Raw genomic sequence first — 16,426 nt, 5'->3', positions numbered from 1 at the left:
TATCCCACTGGAGAGAGAGAAGGAAGAAAGTGACTGTGTAAGGGACGTAACAGTGGATGAGGCTACTGGGAAAGGTCAAGGAGCCTCTGGGACTCTTTTGGGCACATTTGGGCATGTTTTTCCACATATACACCCAACAATTTCATGCTGGATATCTTCCACCTTCCCCTCCAGATCTTCTCCCCCTGCTCCCTTGCCCTCTGGCTTCCAGTTGAGCCAAAGGTAAGAGGCTGGAGGGTGAGAGGAGAGTTGAGGTACAGACGTTCATCCTCCTGGCTCCCTCCCTGCCTGCATTTATCTGGTGATTGTAATCACTTGGGCAGCTGTTGTTCTCCATTACAGATCTAGTCTGTTTCCTCAGGATATTTCCATAATTATTTCACTTGTTTATTCATTGGTTCATAGTCTGTTTGCCTCATCAGAATGTAAGTCCCAAGAAGGCAGGTCTGTGTGACCCCCTAGTGTCTCCAGGCTAGCACAGGACTGGCTCCTAGTAGGTGCTGAATGAATAGTTGTTGCATAAATGCATGAAAACACACAGACTCATTACTAGTGTAGTCAACGGTCTTTACTAAGACTCTCCATCCTTAATCCCTTTGACGTTGCTGACTACGTGTGGCCTCCCCAACTAGACTGTAAACTTTCAGAGGACAGATACTTTATGCTTAAAAAAAGAAAAATCCTCCATAGTGCCTAGGATCACATAGAACAGATATTAAGCATTTAAAACGTGCTTATCGATTTGTTGATGAATAGCACATGCTGTATTATAAGAAATATTAATTAATTAATTAAACACATATGTATTGAATCCCTACTATGTGTTGGGTATTGTTTTAGGCTCTCTGGATATATCAGTGAACAAAACAAAGACCCCTGTCCTCAAAGAAGCACAACAGACAATATATAAACATAAAAAATAAGGAAAATATATAGTATGTTAGAAGATGGTAAGTGCTGTGGAAAAATGAAAAAAACAGTAGAGCATGCTAGGGAAGATGGGGAGGAGGTTAGGGATGGGTGTGGGGAGCAGGTCGTGATAATAAATAGCATGGCTAGGGAAGGCCTTGTTGAGAAGATGACGTTTAAGCAAAGACATGAAGGAGGCCAGGGAGTTGGGCAAGCTAATATCTGGGGGGAAGAGGAACAGCCAGGGCAATGCCCTGAGGCAGGCAGGTGATTAGGGAGCAGCAAGAAGGCGGTTTGACTGGAACAGAGTGGGCGCGGGGCAGAGTGGTAGGAGACAAGGTCTGAGAAGAAAGGGGGAGACCCTGCAGGCAGTTGTGAAGACCAGGGCTTTCACTCTGAGTACCTGGGCAGCTGGTGCAGAGTTTTGAGCAGCAGTGTGGCGTGATCTGACTTCTGCTTTAGAGTGAAAGGGGTGGGGGTGAAAGCAGGGAAACCAGTTAGAGGGCCATGGTAACAATCCAGAAGAAAGACGCGGCGGCTCACACAGGGTAACGGCAGGTGGTGAGCTGTGGTCAGACTTGGGATGTGTTCTGAAGGTTTCTGAAGCTACTTTATAACCAGGTTTAGCACACATTTTATCTCCAAGAAGGGGAATAGGAGAAGACTAGGAAAGCATCTTTGAGTAAATGTTTGCAGGTGGCAATTGTGACTAGTTCCTGGAAATGGAGTCCTCCTTGGGGAAGCTTGGAAAGCGTGACAGGAGATGTGCCCAAAAGTTAAGCCCACTTCTGGGTTCCTTTCATTAAATAAATTGCTGGCCACTCTTTCTCTGATCTGTTCTATCTTTCAGGGACAAAACTGTTGATGTACCCTTAGGGGACAAAATGTGTGCAGAGGATAACAATTATCTATTCTTTCCAGGTTGAGGGAATATATGCAAGAAATTTAACACTTTTAAACTTACTTGATTTTGAATGGGTGAGTGGCATCTTCTTGGATAATCTAGGGTTCCTCAAATTGAAGCAGTTCAATACAAAATGATTTTTTCAAACTTCCATTTGAACATTCAAGTTTCCAAATTTGAATTTGAAATTCAAAATTGCTTGTTTTGTTTTCTGTTTAATTCCATATAACAGGAAAATGGAAATATGGATAGTATTTTGTTTGATATACAACATTATAATATGACAGAGTAATTAATTTATATGTTGATTTTATTGAAAATCCAATAAAGAATTAATGATGGTCCCTTGGTATAGTACTGAAAAACTGAATGTTAGATTTGGCCCTGTGGGTCAGTGGATGCTTTCCATTTTTGAGGCTGAGTTGTTGAATTAAAATATGGATCTGTAACCGAAATGGTGACCAATCCCAATAAATTTTGCATTAAGAGGCACTGTTATGAAAATATTTGCTATGAAGAGATGTAAGCTACACATGGATAAAATTCATCCATTTTACATCCATTTACTCCTTGAGGGTCTACCATGTGCCAGGTACTGTTTTAGGCACGAGGGACACGTCAGTGAACAATACAACATTTCTGCCCCGTGGAACTGACATACCAGGGGAGAGACAGATAAACATTTATATAATATCAGACCGTAAATGAAACATGCTCTAAAACTAAAACATGTAAATAAACAGAGTATACATTGGAGAAAGTGGTCAAGGAAGATCCCTTTGAGGGCGTGGCATTAAAGCAGATGCCTGGATGAAACAGAGCTGTGAGCCCTGTGACCATCCATGGCGTCAGCATCCCAGGCACAGGGAGCAGCCAAGGGCGAAGTGCTGAGTGGGGGTTTCACAGCTGTCAGTATTAACCCCAGCTCTGTCTGCCACTGTATTTGAAACGACAGCTCTGCTTTAGCCCAGGGCTTCTGTCAGGGATGCAACTGGATGTTCTTGACACAGTGCAAGTGGCTGGGGACATATTGGTGTGGCTGGTGACTCTATCTCCAGGCTGGCACTCTTGGACTCAAAATATTGGGATCCTCCGTGACTGCCCCTCCTCTGCTCAGTCATCAGTTCTTGATGGCACCTCTCTTAAATGTATCCACCTGTTCTTTTCCAAGGTCACAATGATCATCTTTCTAGGTCCTCAACAATTCATACCTAAATTGCAACCTCATACGTTTATTTGCAATCCTCTGGCCTTCCAATTGTGAGGACTGTGAGGAAGGGTCATTCTGTTTCTTAGTTTGTCTTCTGGAGCCACAAAGAACAAACTTGTGCTTTTTCCTTTTTTAACATGGCAGTTCAAGTATTTGCAGACAGCTATTGTATAATGGCTTTTAGCATTTTGATTCCAGGTTGAATCTCTCAGTTCTCTCAATAGTTTGTCTGTGACATGGTTTCCAACTCTTTTATTTCTTTGTTGCCCATTTTCCACACATTTTTGAGTTTCAAAATCCTTTAAAAATTTGATGCTGAGAACTGAATATGTATTCTGCACATTCTCTGCTGAGCCTCAGGATGAAATCTCACATGATCTGAGCACTATACTTTCTTGATCTGCACACTATACTTTTAATCACTGCAGCCAAAAATTGCATCATTTTTTAAACATCTGTATCCTACGTAATTAATTCACATGTGGCTTGTAAGCAAATAGCCTCAAGCTTGCTCAAAAGTGAGACAGATATAAGTTAAATTTAGATAGTGCCATATATTAGCTGTGTGTCTTTAGGTAAATTATATTTAACCTCTCAGTTTTCTTAATTATAAAATTTTACACGTAATCTAATTTATTTCTCACTTGGTTGTTGTGATAAATAAGATTATACATGAAAAGTGTGAGACATTTAGGAGGCATTTCATAATGCTAGCTCCTTTCCACTTACACCATAATCCATTCTTTAGGGTCAAGTTCTCCTGTCAATTAGTGTATGAAAGAAGAAAGCTAAAAGTCATCTCACCCTCTCAAGTTATGTATGTATTACCCAGTGACCCCTGGAGAAGATAGACCTGGCACATATAAGGTCCTCAATAAATGCATATTTGTTGAATGATTTTATGGGATTTTATTTCAAGTAGGAGGGGTGAATCACTGTGGGTTGGCTGGTGAGGCCAATGGGTGGATGGTGTCTCAGTTTGCCTATTTGTAGAGTTGGCTTTGTCTGCTTATATTTCTCAAAATTATGAAGGGTTGGCAAGATGATATAATGATGTCATTAGTAAATTATAAATAAAAGGTTACTGCTTGCAGGGCTGTTAATTCAGCCTGGCTGCTAGAGAGCCATTTAGTGCCTTAGAATGGATAATTTATTAAGTGACACATAAGAAAGTTGAAAGAATTAATGTTCCTCTCCAAAGAGCATTTTATTCCTTTTTTTATTCAGGCTAAATATTTGTTCAGAGCCTTGGATTCCTTATAAGAGAGAAGCTATAAAATAACAGTATAATCATCTCCTCTTTATTTTCTTATTTAGAGCTGTAAAACCTGAGGAATAAATGTAATATTCAAAATGGATACTGGCACACTTAGAGGAATTTCTGCAGAGAATAGAAGCTTGCCAAACTGAATATGAGAAATCACAGATGATATATCCAGGATTGGGAGAATATTTGCATTTGCATAGAACCTTGTCAAGTACATGACAGTCAAACCTATTGCATTTTTTATAATCAAGGGCAGTAAGTGTGGCTGTCAATGTGAATTTTAGTCCTGGTTCCTTGGAAGACTGTAATTCTTCCAACGTTGGTGGAATGTAGTTTGTAATAAAAGATGCAGAGTTCCTTCTATCAGAATAAGGGATTCTTGTGCCTTTGTGTCTGCTCTCACCTATGCAAATATAGAATGCCTAGGTTGGATCATCTGAGACTGTTCAGTCCACAAAGAGCCTGAAAAGCAAGAATCTGGCTGTTTGCAGTCTTCTCAGACCAGTCCAGACTGTTTAACTACAAGGACAAGTATTAGTCCAAACTAAAATGGTAACTTCACAAAAGCACTCAACTGGAATAACTCAGCATTGAGAAGCCTACTGACTTAAAGAAATTTGGGCAACTTAAAAAGGCAAACTTTTGAGGGAGTGATGTCAGCATCGTGGTAGAGTGAGTTGCGCCCTTTGTCTCTCCCCTCTAAGTTACAACCAAATGGACATCCATTGACCAAGAAAGGATTCCATACACAACACAACAGGATGCCTAAGAGATAGATGCATTTATAATCTGAAGGTGGATGGACTGGAGCCCCAGGAAGAAGTGGAACTAGGGAAGCAGCTGTCTCCCCCTCCCCTAATGGCAGTGATCCAGGATGCAGATCCTTATGTAGTGGCTCATATGACAGTGACAGGAGGCAATGGTGGCCTGGCCTGCACAACTTCTGGTAGAGCAGGGGTGGCAGTAGTGGTGGTGTTGGTGGCCTGGCCTATGTGACTGTGAGCAGATGGGAAAGGAGAAGAAAAAACAGCCCCTGCCCATCCCCCGCCCCAGTGGTAACAGGTGGAACCTGTGACCAGAGGCATCAGTAACCACAGCAAAATCGGTGACCCAGCCTCCAGTAGTGGCACCCCTGACACCAGCTCCATCGGCAGTGGGGGCTGCCTATAAGCCCTCAGGTCCCTTTCAGTGACAGTGAAACCAGTGAACTCAGCACCCCTGGCAGCAGTGCAACCAGCACCCCCAGACAGTCCAGAAACAGTAGCACAAGTGGTGTATGGGGCAGCAGGATCTGAATCCTCAGAAAGCCGGTGGAGGAATATGAGATCCAGGTGACCCTGGAAGCAGCAGAAACACTTGCAGCCTGGTGACCCTAGTGGCATCACCTGGACCTGCAGCAACAGCATAAGCAGCAAGGCATCTGTAACGCCAGAGGGATAAACAGCACAAGCAAGGCACTGATGATGGCTCTGGCAGAGGCAGTGGAGGGTAGAAAGCGCAGGCTTTCAAATACAATCAGAAGCAGCTCAGAACCAAATAACAAAAGCTGCATCCAAATAAGAGAAGGTGATTACTACCACAAATGTGCTAGCAGAGGATCAATTCATCAAACACCTTGAAGAACTACAATAATACTGCAGAACAGAAGAAAAATGACAACTCTCCAGAAACCAAACTTGAATTCACAGAAGATTACAGTCTAACTGACAGAGAATTCAAAATGCCTGTCATAAAGAATCTCAATGAGTTACAAGAAAACTCAGAAAGATAGTTCAGTGAGCTCAGTAATGAAATTAACGAACAGAATTGAAACTCTAAAAAAAAAAGAACCAAAACAGAAGTTCTAGAAACCAAGAACACAACTAATGAGATGAAAAATAGTGTAGAAAGCATTAAAAATAGAGCAGACCTTATGGAGGAGAGAATTATTGAGCTCAAAGATAGAAACCTAGAAATGATTCATTTGGAGGAGAGACAACTAAGATTTTAAAAATTGAAGAAATTCTTTGAGAAATGTCTGACTCAATTAGGAAAAGTAATATAAGGATAATAGGTATCCCTGAAGGAGAAGAGATGGAGAAAGGAGCAGAGATCTTATCTAACGAAATAATAGCTGAGACCCTCCCAAACCTGGGGAAAGAACTGGACATAAAGCCAATAGAACTCCTAATACCTCAATGCAAAAACACCTTCTCTAAGGCATATAATACCAAAACTATCAAAAGTCAATGACAAAGAAAAAATATTAAATGTAGCCAGAGAAAAGAAAATAACCTACTAAGGAGCCCCCATCAGGCTGTTAGAGGATTTCTCAGTAGAAACCCTACAAGCTAGGATAGAGTGGAATGATATATTCAAAATACTGAAAGACAAGTGGAATGATATATTCAAAATACTGAAAGACAAAAACAATCAGCCAAGGGTACTCTTTCCAGTGAAATTATCCTTCAGATATGATAGAGAAATAAAAGCTTTCCCAGACAAACAAGAGCTGAGGGAGTTTATTGCCATGAGACCTGCCTTACAAGAAATGTTGAAGGGAGCCCTCCTACCTGAAACAAAAATGCAAAAGTTTACAAAGCTTTGAGCAAAGACATAAATAGACCAATAGAATCAGAGAATTGTAGTTCTATAAGAGAATAGGTTAGTAAACACAATTATAATGTAAATGATGAAGGGAAAGAAAGCATTAAAAATAACTATTACCACTTCAATTTTATCACAAATTCACAACCCAAAAAATAGTAATTTGTGACAACAAGAAGATAGAAGTGGAAGAGGAAAGGGATGGAACCTACATAGGCTAATGGAGATAAGGCTATCAGAAAAAGGACTGTCTCATCTATGAGAACTTTTATACAAACCTCTTGGTGACCAAAAACCAAAAACTCAGAGCAGTCACAAATAATAAATAAAGAGAAAACTGAGAAAACCATCACAGAAAACCACCAAAATGAAATGGCAGACAGAAATACAAAGAAAAAGAAACAATGGAAATATAGAACAACCAGAAAAGAAGATAAAATGGCAATATTAAGTCCTCACACATCAATAAACACTCTAAGTATAAATGGATTGAATTCACCAATCAAAAGACACAGAGTAGCTGGATGGATAAACAACAAGACCCAACAATATACTACCTCCAGGAAACACATCTCAGCTCTAAAGACAAACATAGGCTCAGAGTGAAGGGATGGGAGATGATATTCCACCAAATGGCAAGCAAAAGAAAGTGGTGTAGCCATACTTATATCAGACAAAGCAGACTTCAAGATGTAGAAGGTAACAAGAGACAAAAATGGCCATTATAGAATGATAAAAGGGACATTCCACTAAGAAGACATAACACTTATTAATATATATGCACCTAATACAGGTTCACCAAAGTATATAAACCAACTATTAATAGACCTAAAGGGAGAAACTGACAACAACACAATAATAGTAGGGGAATTTAACATCCCACTTACATCAATGAATAGATCATCCAGACAGAAATTCATCAAGGAAACAATTCCCTTGAATGAAACTCTAGACCAGATGGACTTAATAGATATATACAGAACATTCCATTCAAAACCAGCAGAATACACATTCTTCTCAAGTGCACGTGAAACATTCTCAAAGATGGACTATATGTTGGGAAACAAGGCAAGCCTCAATAAATTTAAGGAGATTGAAATCATATCAAATATCTTTTCTGACCACAGTGCTATGAAGCTAGAAATCAATTATAAGAAAAAAGCTGGGGAAGTCACAAATATGTGGAGACTAAATAAGATGCTATTCAACAACTATTTGATCAATGGAGAAAACAAAGGAGAAATAAAAAAATACATGGAGACTGAGCCAGCCCTGATGGCCTAGTGGTTAAAGTTTGGCATGCTCCACTTCAGCAGTCAAGCTTGGTTCCCGGGTGCAGAACCACACCACTTGTATGTCAGTAGCCATGCTGTGGTAGCAGCTCATATAGAAGAACTAGAAGGGCTTACAATTAAAATATACAACTATATACGGAGGCTTTGGGGAGAGAAAAAAATACCTGGAGACAAATGAAAATGAAGATACAACATGCCAAAATTTATGGGATGCAGCAAAAGTGGTACTAAGAGGAAAATTTATAGCAGTACAGGCCTACCTCAAGAAACAAGAAAAATCTCAAACAAACAAGCTTACACTATATGTAAAAGAACTAGAAAAAGAAGAACAAAGCCCAAAGTGAGTATAAGGAAGGAAATAATAAAAATCAGAGCAGAAATAAATGAAATAGAGACTAAAAAACAATAGGAAAGGATCAATGAAACTAAGAGCTTGTTCTTTGAAAAGGTAAAAAAAATTGACAAATTTTTAGCCAGACTCACTAAGAAAAAAAGAAAGAAGACTCAAATAAATAAAATCAGAAATGAAAGAGGACAAATTACAATGGACATGACAGAAATACAAAGGATTATAAGAGAATACTATGAGAAGCTATATACCAACAAACTGGATAACCTAGAAGAAACAGATACAGTCTTAGAATCATACAACCTCCCAAAACTGAATCAAGAAGAAACAGAGAATTTGAATACACCAGTCATAAGTAAAGAGATTGAAATGGTAATCAAAAACCTTCCCCCAAAACCAAAAGTCCAGGACCAGACAGTTTCTCTGGTGAATTCTACAAAATGTTAAAAGAAAATTTAAAAAATCTTCTTTAAAAAAAAAAGTCAAACTTTTAAAATAATGCTATATAAAATCTACGTAACTCATTGGGAATGTCAGGCTTGTGAGACTTAGTGAACGCACGTGAAAGGCAATACTCTGAGATCCAAAGGGAGACTTGATCAAATTACAGCTGGTATGGTATATTTACCAATGTGGATTTTAATGAATCAAGCATATGATGCTTGCTCACCCATTCAGCTGTTTTAATGTTTTGTCTACCTGCATTGAAAAATCTCATCCATGAGGTCATGAAGGAATAAAGCTTCACCATCATATGGGTTTTCCTCTGAAGAAGTCCAGTTTTCACTTGTCTTATATTGTCATCAATCCTTAGTCTAGTGACGGCCTCAGGTAATGAGCGGGCTTTACAAGGACAATGCTCCTGGACCCAGAGATCCTCAGGCAACATTATAGTGACCAATTTATTCTGATCCCCAAACTGCACACATGGTCTAATGACTTAGGGTTATATTGTTACCTGGTTTTCCTGGAATAAAACTACCCTGGAAATACTGGCTGGAAATCTCTCGCTTGGAAAAGCCAAGAGCGCTGGCAGTCTTCAACATTTCAATGAGTGTGTGCTACTGATTACATCAAGATAGACCAGTGGGCGCCCAACCAATCTCTCTCTGTGTAACTTTTGTCATTCTTGTGTGCCTTTTCTTCTTCAGTTCCTGGGCCAGGCAGCATGGATGAAGGGCATGCAGGACAGAGCTAGCCCTGCTCACTTTTTGGTTTGTCCACATGACACTTTCTGGCTCCCCAGCCACATCCCTCTGACTATTCCAACTCCTTCATTGTCTCCAATTTGGCATCCCCTTAATGAATAGCTATTTAAAAATCAACCAAAGAGTACACACAAGCCTCAAGTTGAGGTTTGTCAACTTCAGTGCAGCAATTGGTGAAGGAAGAAACACAATCCAAAGGGGAGTGTTGGAGACTGGGATGGCTACTGCTAGGTAAGAGAAGGCTATGCAGACGGGGGCAGAGAGGCTGATTGTTAAGATTGTGGCTTTGGGGTGCACAGACATAGCTTCCTCTGGGACAGGACTCATTGTCGTCAGACATCATCTCTTTCAAAATTGGTGGCAGCACTTGACTCCTTCTAAATTACAGGCATCCCTGATTTTTATGCCAAAAGACACTTTCTCCAATGTGCTGCAGGAAGGCCAGATGGCCTTGTCATTGCTAATCAGTGGATCACGGGGCTCTGGAGAGCATGCTGAGGACTCTGGCTTTAGCTAATTAACACCAGCTCCAAGTCAGAAGCAAGAATTAAGCAATCAACTCCTTTCTCTAATTCTTATACATTTTGGAAGTGTGCCTATGATTAGCTTGGTCTGGAAAGCTCCAAAGTAGAAAAAAAATATCACTTGGGCTAAGTGAGGAAAGATCAGAAAACTCCCATATGAATTTGGAAGGAGATCTTAATGAATTGCCTAGTTAGCGTGTGATAAATAAAACCAGATAGCGTCAAATCCATAGTACTTTTTTGTAGGAGAATATTTATTTGTGTCGATGGAGGTTGTGCAAGGTTTTAAGAGTTAAGAGCAATCTGGTAGCCTCTAAGTTGCAATTTAATATTTGACACAACATTTGGGAAAAATAAAACCACTATTAGTCAAGTGGATCTTTTAAATGATGTAAGGATGCTTTTTTTATTGTTGTGAAATGGAGTGCTTCATAAAGACAATTCTCCCTTTCCTTCAGGTTTTTTTGTGTTTGTTACTTCTATATTCACAGCATCCCATAGACTGAGTGACATGTAGTGAAGACTTAAAAATGTTTGTTGAGAAAAATGAATGAATAGCAGACTCAGAACATGACTCTGTGGTATTGTTGATGTTTCGTGGTTATTAAGTGGGAAGTTATTGAGCTATTCATTAATTTGTTTGCTAAACAAATAATTGTCGACCTCCTGCTATGGGGCCTAGGTTCTAAGTTCTGGACATTTAGCAGTGACTAAAGTAGACAAATAGCTGACAGTCAGCTACTATTTTCAGTTAGTATGAATCTTTGAGTTTGTGAAGATTATTGATATTGATATGACATTTCTTCTGATTTGATATATTTCTTCTCATTGGATAAAAATATGACGATGGTTAAATGCAAAAAAATACCAACAACTTATTGGACTCACAATCCAAGGCTGTGCATCTCCCTTGTCTTCTTGTCTTCTTGCCCTGCTCCCACTGCCCTACCCATAGGGTGGAGCAGTTTGCAGGAGGAGAGTTGCTTCTCTCATCCAGGTCGATGTTCCTTTCGGGCCTGAGGCCAGTGGACAGAGAGCAATGAGACACCGTGGATCTGTAACCACATGACTTATCACCTCTGCTGGCCTGGGAAGAGTCAGCTGGTGAGAAAAACAGCTTTGCAATATCCAAAGTTCTCTCAGGCAGGCATGCTCAGGCTAACTCTTGTTTTATACATAACTCCAATTCTTTATCGTGCCGCCTTTGTCTATAGCACAACTTTCTGACAAAATCCTGCAAGGCTTTCTCTTGAGTGGTACAAGCTCTAGGCTTCTGCCGTCCAATACAGTCCCCACTAGCTACGTGGCTATTGGGCACTTGAAATGTACTTACTGTGACCGAGGAATGAAATTAAATTTTTCTTTTTATTTCAGATAATTTCAAACTGATAATTTAGTTTTGGAAATATTTTGTGATTGTTTGGAACAATGTGGTATCTATGTTAATCTATTTTTTCAACTGTTAATTCAATGAAATCTGAATACATATGAAGTATTTCCAATGAAAACTTAGTGTCCGAAATGAGATGCATTGTAAGTATGAAATACAGATCAGATTTCAAAGATTTAGTACAAAAAAAGATGTTATCTCATAAATAACTTTAAAAATATTGATTACATGTTGAAATGATATTTTGAATATATTGCATTGCATAAAATACATTAAAAAATAAATTTCTCTTGTTTTTACTTTTTAAATGAGTCTACCAGAAAATGTAAAAACACCTGTTGCTTGCATTCTATTTCTATTAGATAGTCTCACTCTAGACCAAGAGTAGCTCCTCCTTTACTTACCATCTATCTGTTTTTTTCTCATTATAAAGTAGCTACTGTAAGATGCGAGTCACTACCCCAGAGCAGTCAGGAGTGGCCTGCATGGTTTCAACCTTCACTGAGATCTCAACTCTACTGTATTAAACTCCCAGTAGGTCCTTCCTTCTCTTAACAGTCTAAAGAATTCTCTCTGCTGTCTCTCTTTCCTCTCCTTCCTTTCCTCCCCCTCCTTTTCCTTCCTCTGTTCCTCCTACCTCTACTTACGTACAGTTCCTCCCGAGTTAAGTAATTTAACTCAATTATACCACCTAACGCAGTCTTTTCCCCTTCCTATATGTTGTAGATTTCTCTTTGAAATGCCCCCCTCTGATCAATACAACTGTGAAATTCACCTTGTATTCATGCACTGTTGAATACTGGCTAAAGTTTTCCAGGAGGGAATAGGATAATTAAAAGTCCAACTAAAAAATGCATTAATTTGTTGCTGTACACATTTATTCTAAAATACTATTTTCTTAAATGATTTTTCCTTCCTTGACCAGGTGAGACTGTGTAGTAAGTGTGGTAAGCAAACTGATCGTGGGGAAAAGTGGGCATCAAAAATAGCTTTACCATCAGTAGTCTGGATGAACAAGAGAATAGTGGTATAGTTAATAGGAATAAGCAAATGAAGGGGAGGAGCTGTTTTGGGACAGAAACTGAATATCTCCAATTGGGCATATTAGTTTTGGGGTGCTTGTTGGTATGGGGTCAAGTATATCAGCACACAGCTACAAATGGAAGCCTAGAGTTGTGCTTCCCAATATGGTAGTCATTAGCCATTGTATTTAAATTTAAATTATGTGTTCAGTAGTCACATGCAATTACTATATTGCATAGCATAGATTAGAATATTTGTATATATAGTAATTTTATATACTTACTATATGTATAGTAATTACCATATTTGATAGCACAGATTAGAACAGTTTTTTCAATGGAAATATATTTTACATGTGGTATAGAACATTTCCTTCATCACAGAAAGCTCTACTGGACAGCACTAGTCCTAGGGTTGCGACTAGTTGTGGCTGGGGAGCTTTGGGGTCATTGACATGGAGATGATAGCTGAAATTGGGAACTAGATGAAGTCACTGAGATGGAGAGGGTGTCATCAGACAAGAGAGATAGGACCTAATCTATAGGAATAGGAAAACCCTATTTTAACACAATGAGCATAAGAAGAGGGGAATGAAAAAGACAATTTCACTTTTCTTACTGTTTTCCACAATATGAAAAGAGGAATTTATTGTGTAGATTGTGAAGCTCCAGAAGTGACTATTGGGTTCCACAAGGGACAACATACTCATAACATAGTTTTGTGAAAGGCACATTTGTATTAAAAACTGTGATTTCTTGCACAAAGCAAAATATTAGACTGTGATATTGGATTATTTTTGCAAGGGAAAGGGTGAGATGCTTGGGGATTTTTTTTTCTGATCACTTTGAATTCAGATTTAGAGCTTAGATAATTAATGTGTTTGACAGAATCTCTTTCAAATATAACTTGTCTTAATAAGCTTTTGGCAAGTACACGGTGGTAGTCAATTTCTGACTGGATTCTGAAACGAGTACTCATGGGGCAGGTGTTCTAGTCCTTTGGTTAAAGCAAATGCCTTACTCTTCAGGTGCCAGATGGAAGGCAGGCAGAGCACTGATTTCTGTGGGGGTTCCAGAGCCAGACTTGAATTCTTGTCCAAACCAGGGCTACTCCATTTCTCTAGAGGTGCTGTCTTTGGAGGACTTGACGTTGGCTGAAAACGGTGGTAATGTTTTCCTTAGATGTGTTCATGCCCTTGAATTCATGGGTGGGTTCATAAAGATGGACAAATATGTGACTGAAAATGGAATCATACTTCCCCTTAATGTGGTGCACATAGTTTGGGAGTAAAAATGATAAAAGTGAATATTATAAAATGGCTAGTTTGACCGCTAAGATGTCTCTTGAAAGTTCCTTGACTGTGTGGCCCTTGAAAAACATCTAGTTTAAGTGAGGATTATATCATGATGAGCCAGCAGGATAAACTGGATATAGAAGGAGCATTAAGTGGAACTATTCGGTGTGGATACTTAGTATTTTCAATTTAATCGTTAGCACATGTCGATCCCATTTTCGTTCAGTATAGTTGATGTTGAGCTATTCTTTCTGAGAAGTAAATTAGAGTTTTATCTGCTTATTTAAATAGTTTGACTACCTTTACTCAGAAATAATTTGAAAACATCACAAATAAAAAGAAGATTGCTTTTTTCCTGAACTGAGTCTTATTGTTACCTCATGGTCCCTCTTCTCTATTGTTCTTCCAGATCAGCAGAAACACACACTCATCTCCTCAAGGGAGTTACCGGGCACCTGCACGTACCTCTATTTGGCACTCGAGCCGGAAGTTTGACTCCCTTGCTGGACTTTGGGCCCCTGGTGGGCATGATGACTCCTCACTCATCTCGGTGTTCTAGTCATCTGCCAGAGAGCTGGACTTGTAGTAGGCTCTCGAGAATTTATTTATTGATTGTTGCCTCATTCCACAAAATCTTTGAGGTAGCTCTGTTTTGGCAGCCTGGGGTTTGCTGGTTCGGATCCTGGGTGTGGCCCTACGCACTGCTCATCAAGCCATGCTGTGGCGCCATCCCACATAAAAGAACTAGAATGACCTACAGCTAGGATATACAACTCTGTACCGGGGCTCTGGGGTTGGAAAAAAAAAGAGAGGAAGATTGTCAACAGATGTTAGCTCAGGGCCAATCTTCCTCACCAAAATAATTCTAAATAAATAAATATTTGTTGAATTGTGTTGATAGCTTTCTACTTGTTTGATAATCAAAACATACATCCAGTTTTATTAGTTTGTTAGGTCTGCCATAACAAAATACCACAGACTAAGTGCCTTAACCAACAGAAGTTTGTTTTTTCATGGCTGTGGAGATTAGAAGTCCAAGATCAAAGTGTCAACAGGATTTATATTTTCTGAGGCTTCTCTCCTTGGCTGCAGGTGGCTGCCTCCTGTCTGTGTCTTCACATGAGCTTTCCTCTTTGCACAGGTGCCGCTGATGTCCAAATTTCCTCTTCTTATAAGGAACACTAGTCAGATTGGATCAGTGCCTATTCTAATAGCCTCACTTTAAATTAATCACTTCTTTAAAGGCCCTCTCTCCAAATACAGTCACATTCTAAGGTATTAGTGGTTAGAACTTCAAGATATGAATCTGGGGCCTGTAACACAATCTTTTCCAAATGTTGTTAAAACTGAATTGTTAAAAAACAAAGTGAGAAGAAAGAAGTTAGGATGTGGCCCTGAATTGTGTCGTTTATCATTAGGATTTTATCTGATGGAGATTTGTTTTCTGCTCATTCTCATTTTATAACTCAGAGAATCAAATGGTTTGATTCAGAGACCAAAGAAATAAACAATACTTTGTTAAAAGATTGAGAAGATTGTGCCTTAGAAACAACTAGAATAAGCAGTTTGGGAAGAAAAGGAACCCACCTCTCAGAATAGGTTAACAGTTCTGAAAGCAGGAGATTATTCTCTAGGACTCAGCTGAGTAGTGAGATGGTTTAGAGCAGATGCATTTGGATCCTGTCAACTGTAAAGTGCACAGAGTTTGTTACGGGTCTACATGAAATTATGTGTTGAAATTGGCTTCCTCCTATGAAATGCAGGGCTTGCGTAATTCAAAGAACAGCTCATTTACTCAATCTATTTTGAGAATAAAAAAGTAAATATTGGGGCTGGCCCCGTGGCCGAGTGGTTACGTTCGCGCGCTCCGCTGCAGGCGGCCCAGTGTTTCGTTAGTTCGAATCCTGAGCACGGACATGGCACTGCTCATCAGACCACGCTGAGGCAGCATCCCACATGCCACAACTAGAAGAACCCACAACGAAGAATACACAACTATGTACCGGGGGGCTTTGGGGAGAAAAAGGAAAAAATAAAATCTTTAAAAAAAAAAAAAGTAAATATTAAAGCAATTTACTTGTTGGTAATTTTCTTTCCTGCTTTGGTCATTAGCCAGCATTATGCATCACTTTTTTCTGTGTGTGTTTGTGTGTGTGTAGATATTTGTTGTCCCACAGCTATTCAAGGTGACAATCTAAAAGAGGCTGCTAGTTGCAGTCCATACAATGAACAGATTTATTTTTCTTTGAAAAAGTTACCAATTTCAATTAAAGCTCCTCACCTCTGAGTTGGATATGTGGTTCATTCTGTTGACTTGAACCAGAATGGTTTTCTTTGCCAAGAGTTGTACCAGAGAGGCCAGTTGTTTCTTCCACCAATCATTTCATCTTAGTTCCTACATATCCTTCTTAAAAGACAGGCTCACATCCTGATGAGTGGGTAGTAGATCATGCAATGGTTCTCCCCT

This window comes from Equus caballus, chromosome 21 (genome assembly GCF_041296265.1).
Source record: "Equus caballus isolate H_3958 breed thoroughbred chromosome 21, TB-T2T, whole genome shotgun sequence".
Classification (NCBI taxonomy): Eukaryota; Metazoa; Chordata; class Mammalia; order Perissodactyla; family Equidae; genus Equus; species Equus caballus.
The sequence above is the reverse complement of the archived record's forward strand: the minus strand, read 5'-3'. Positions refer to the sequence as shown.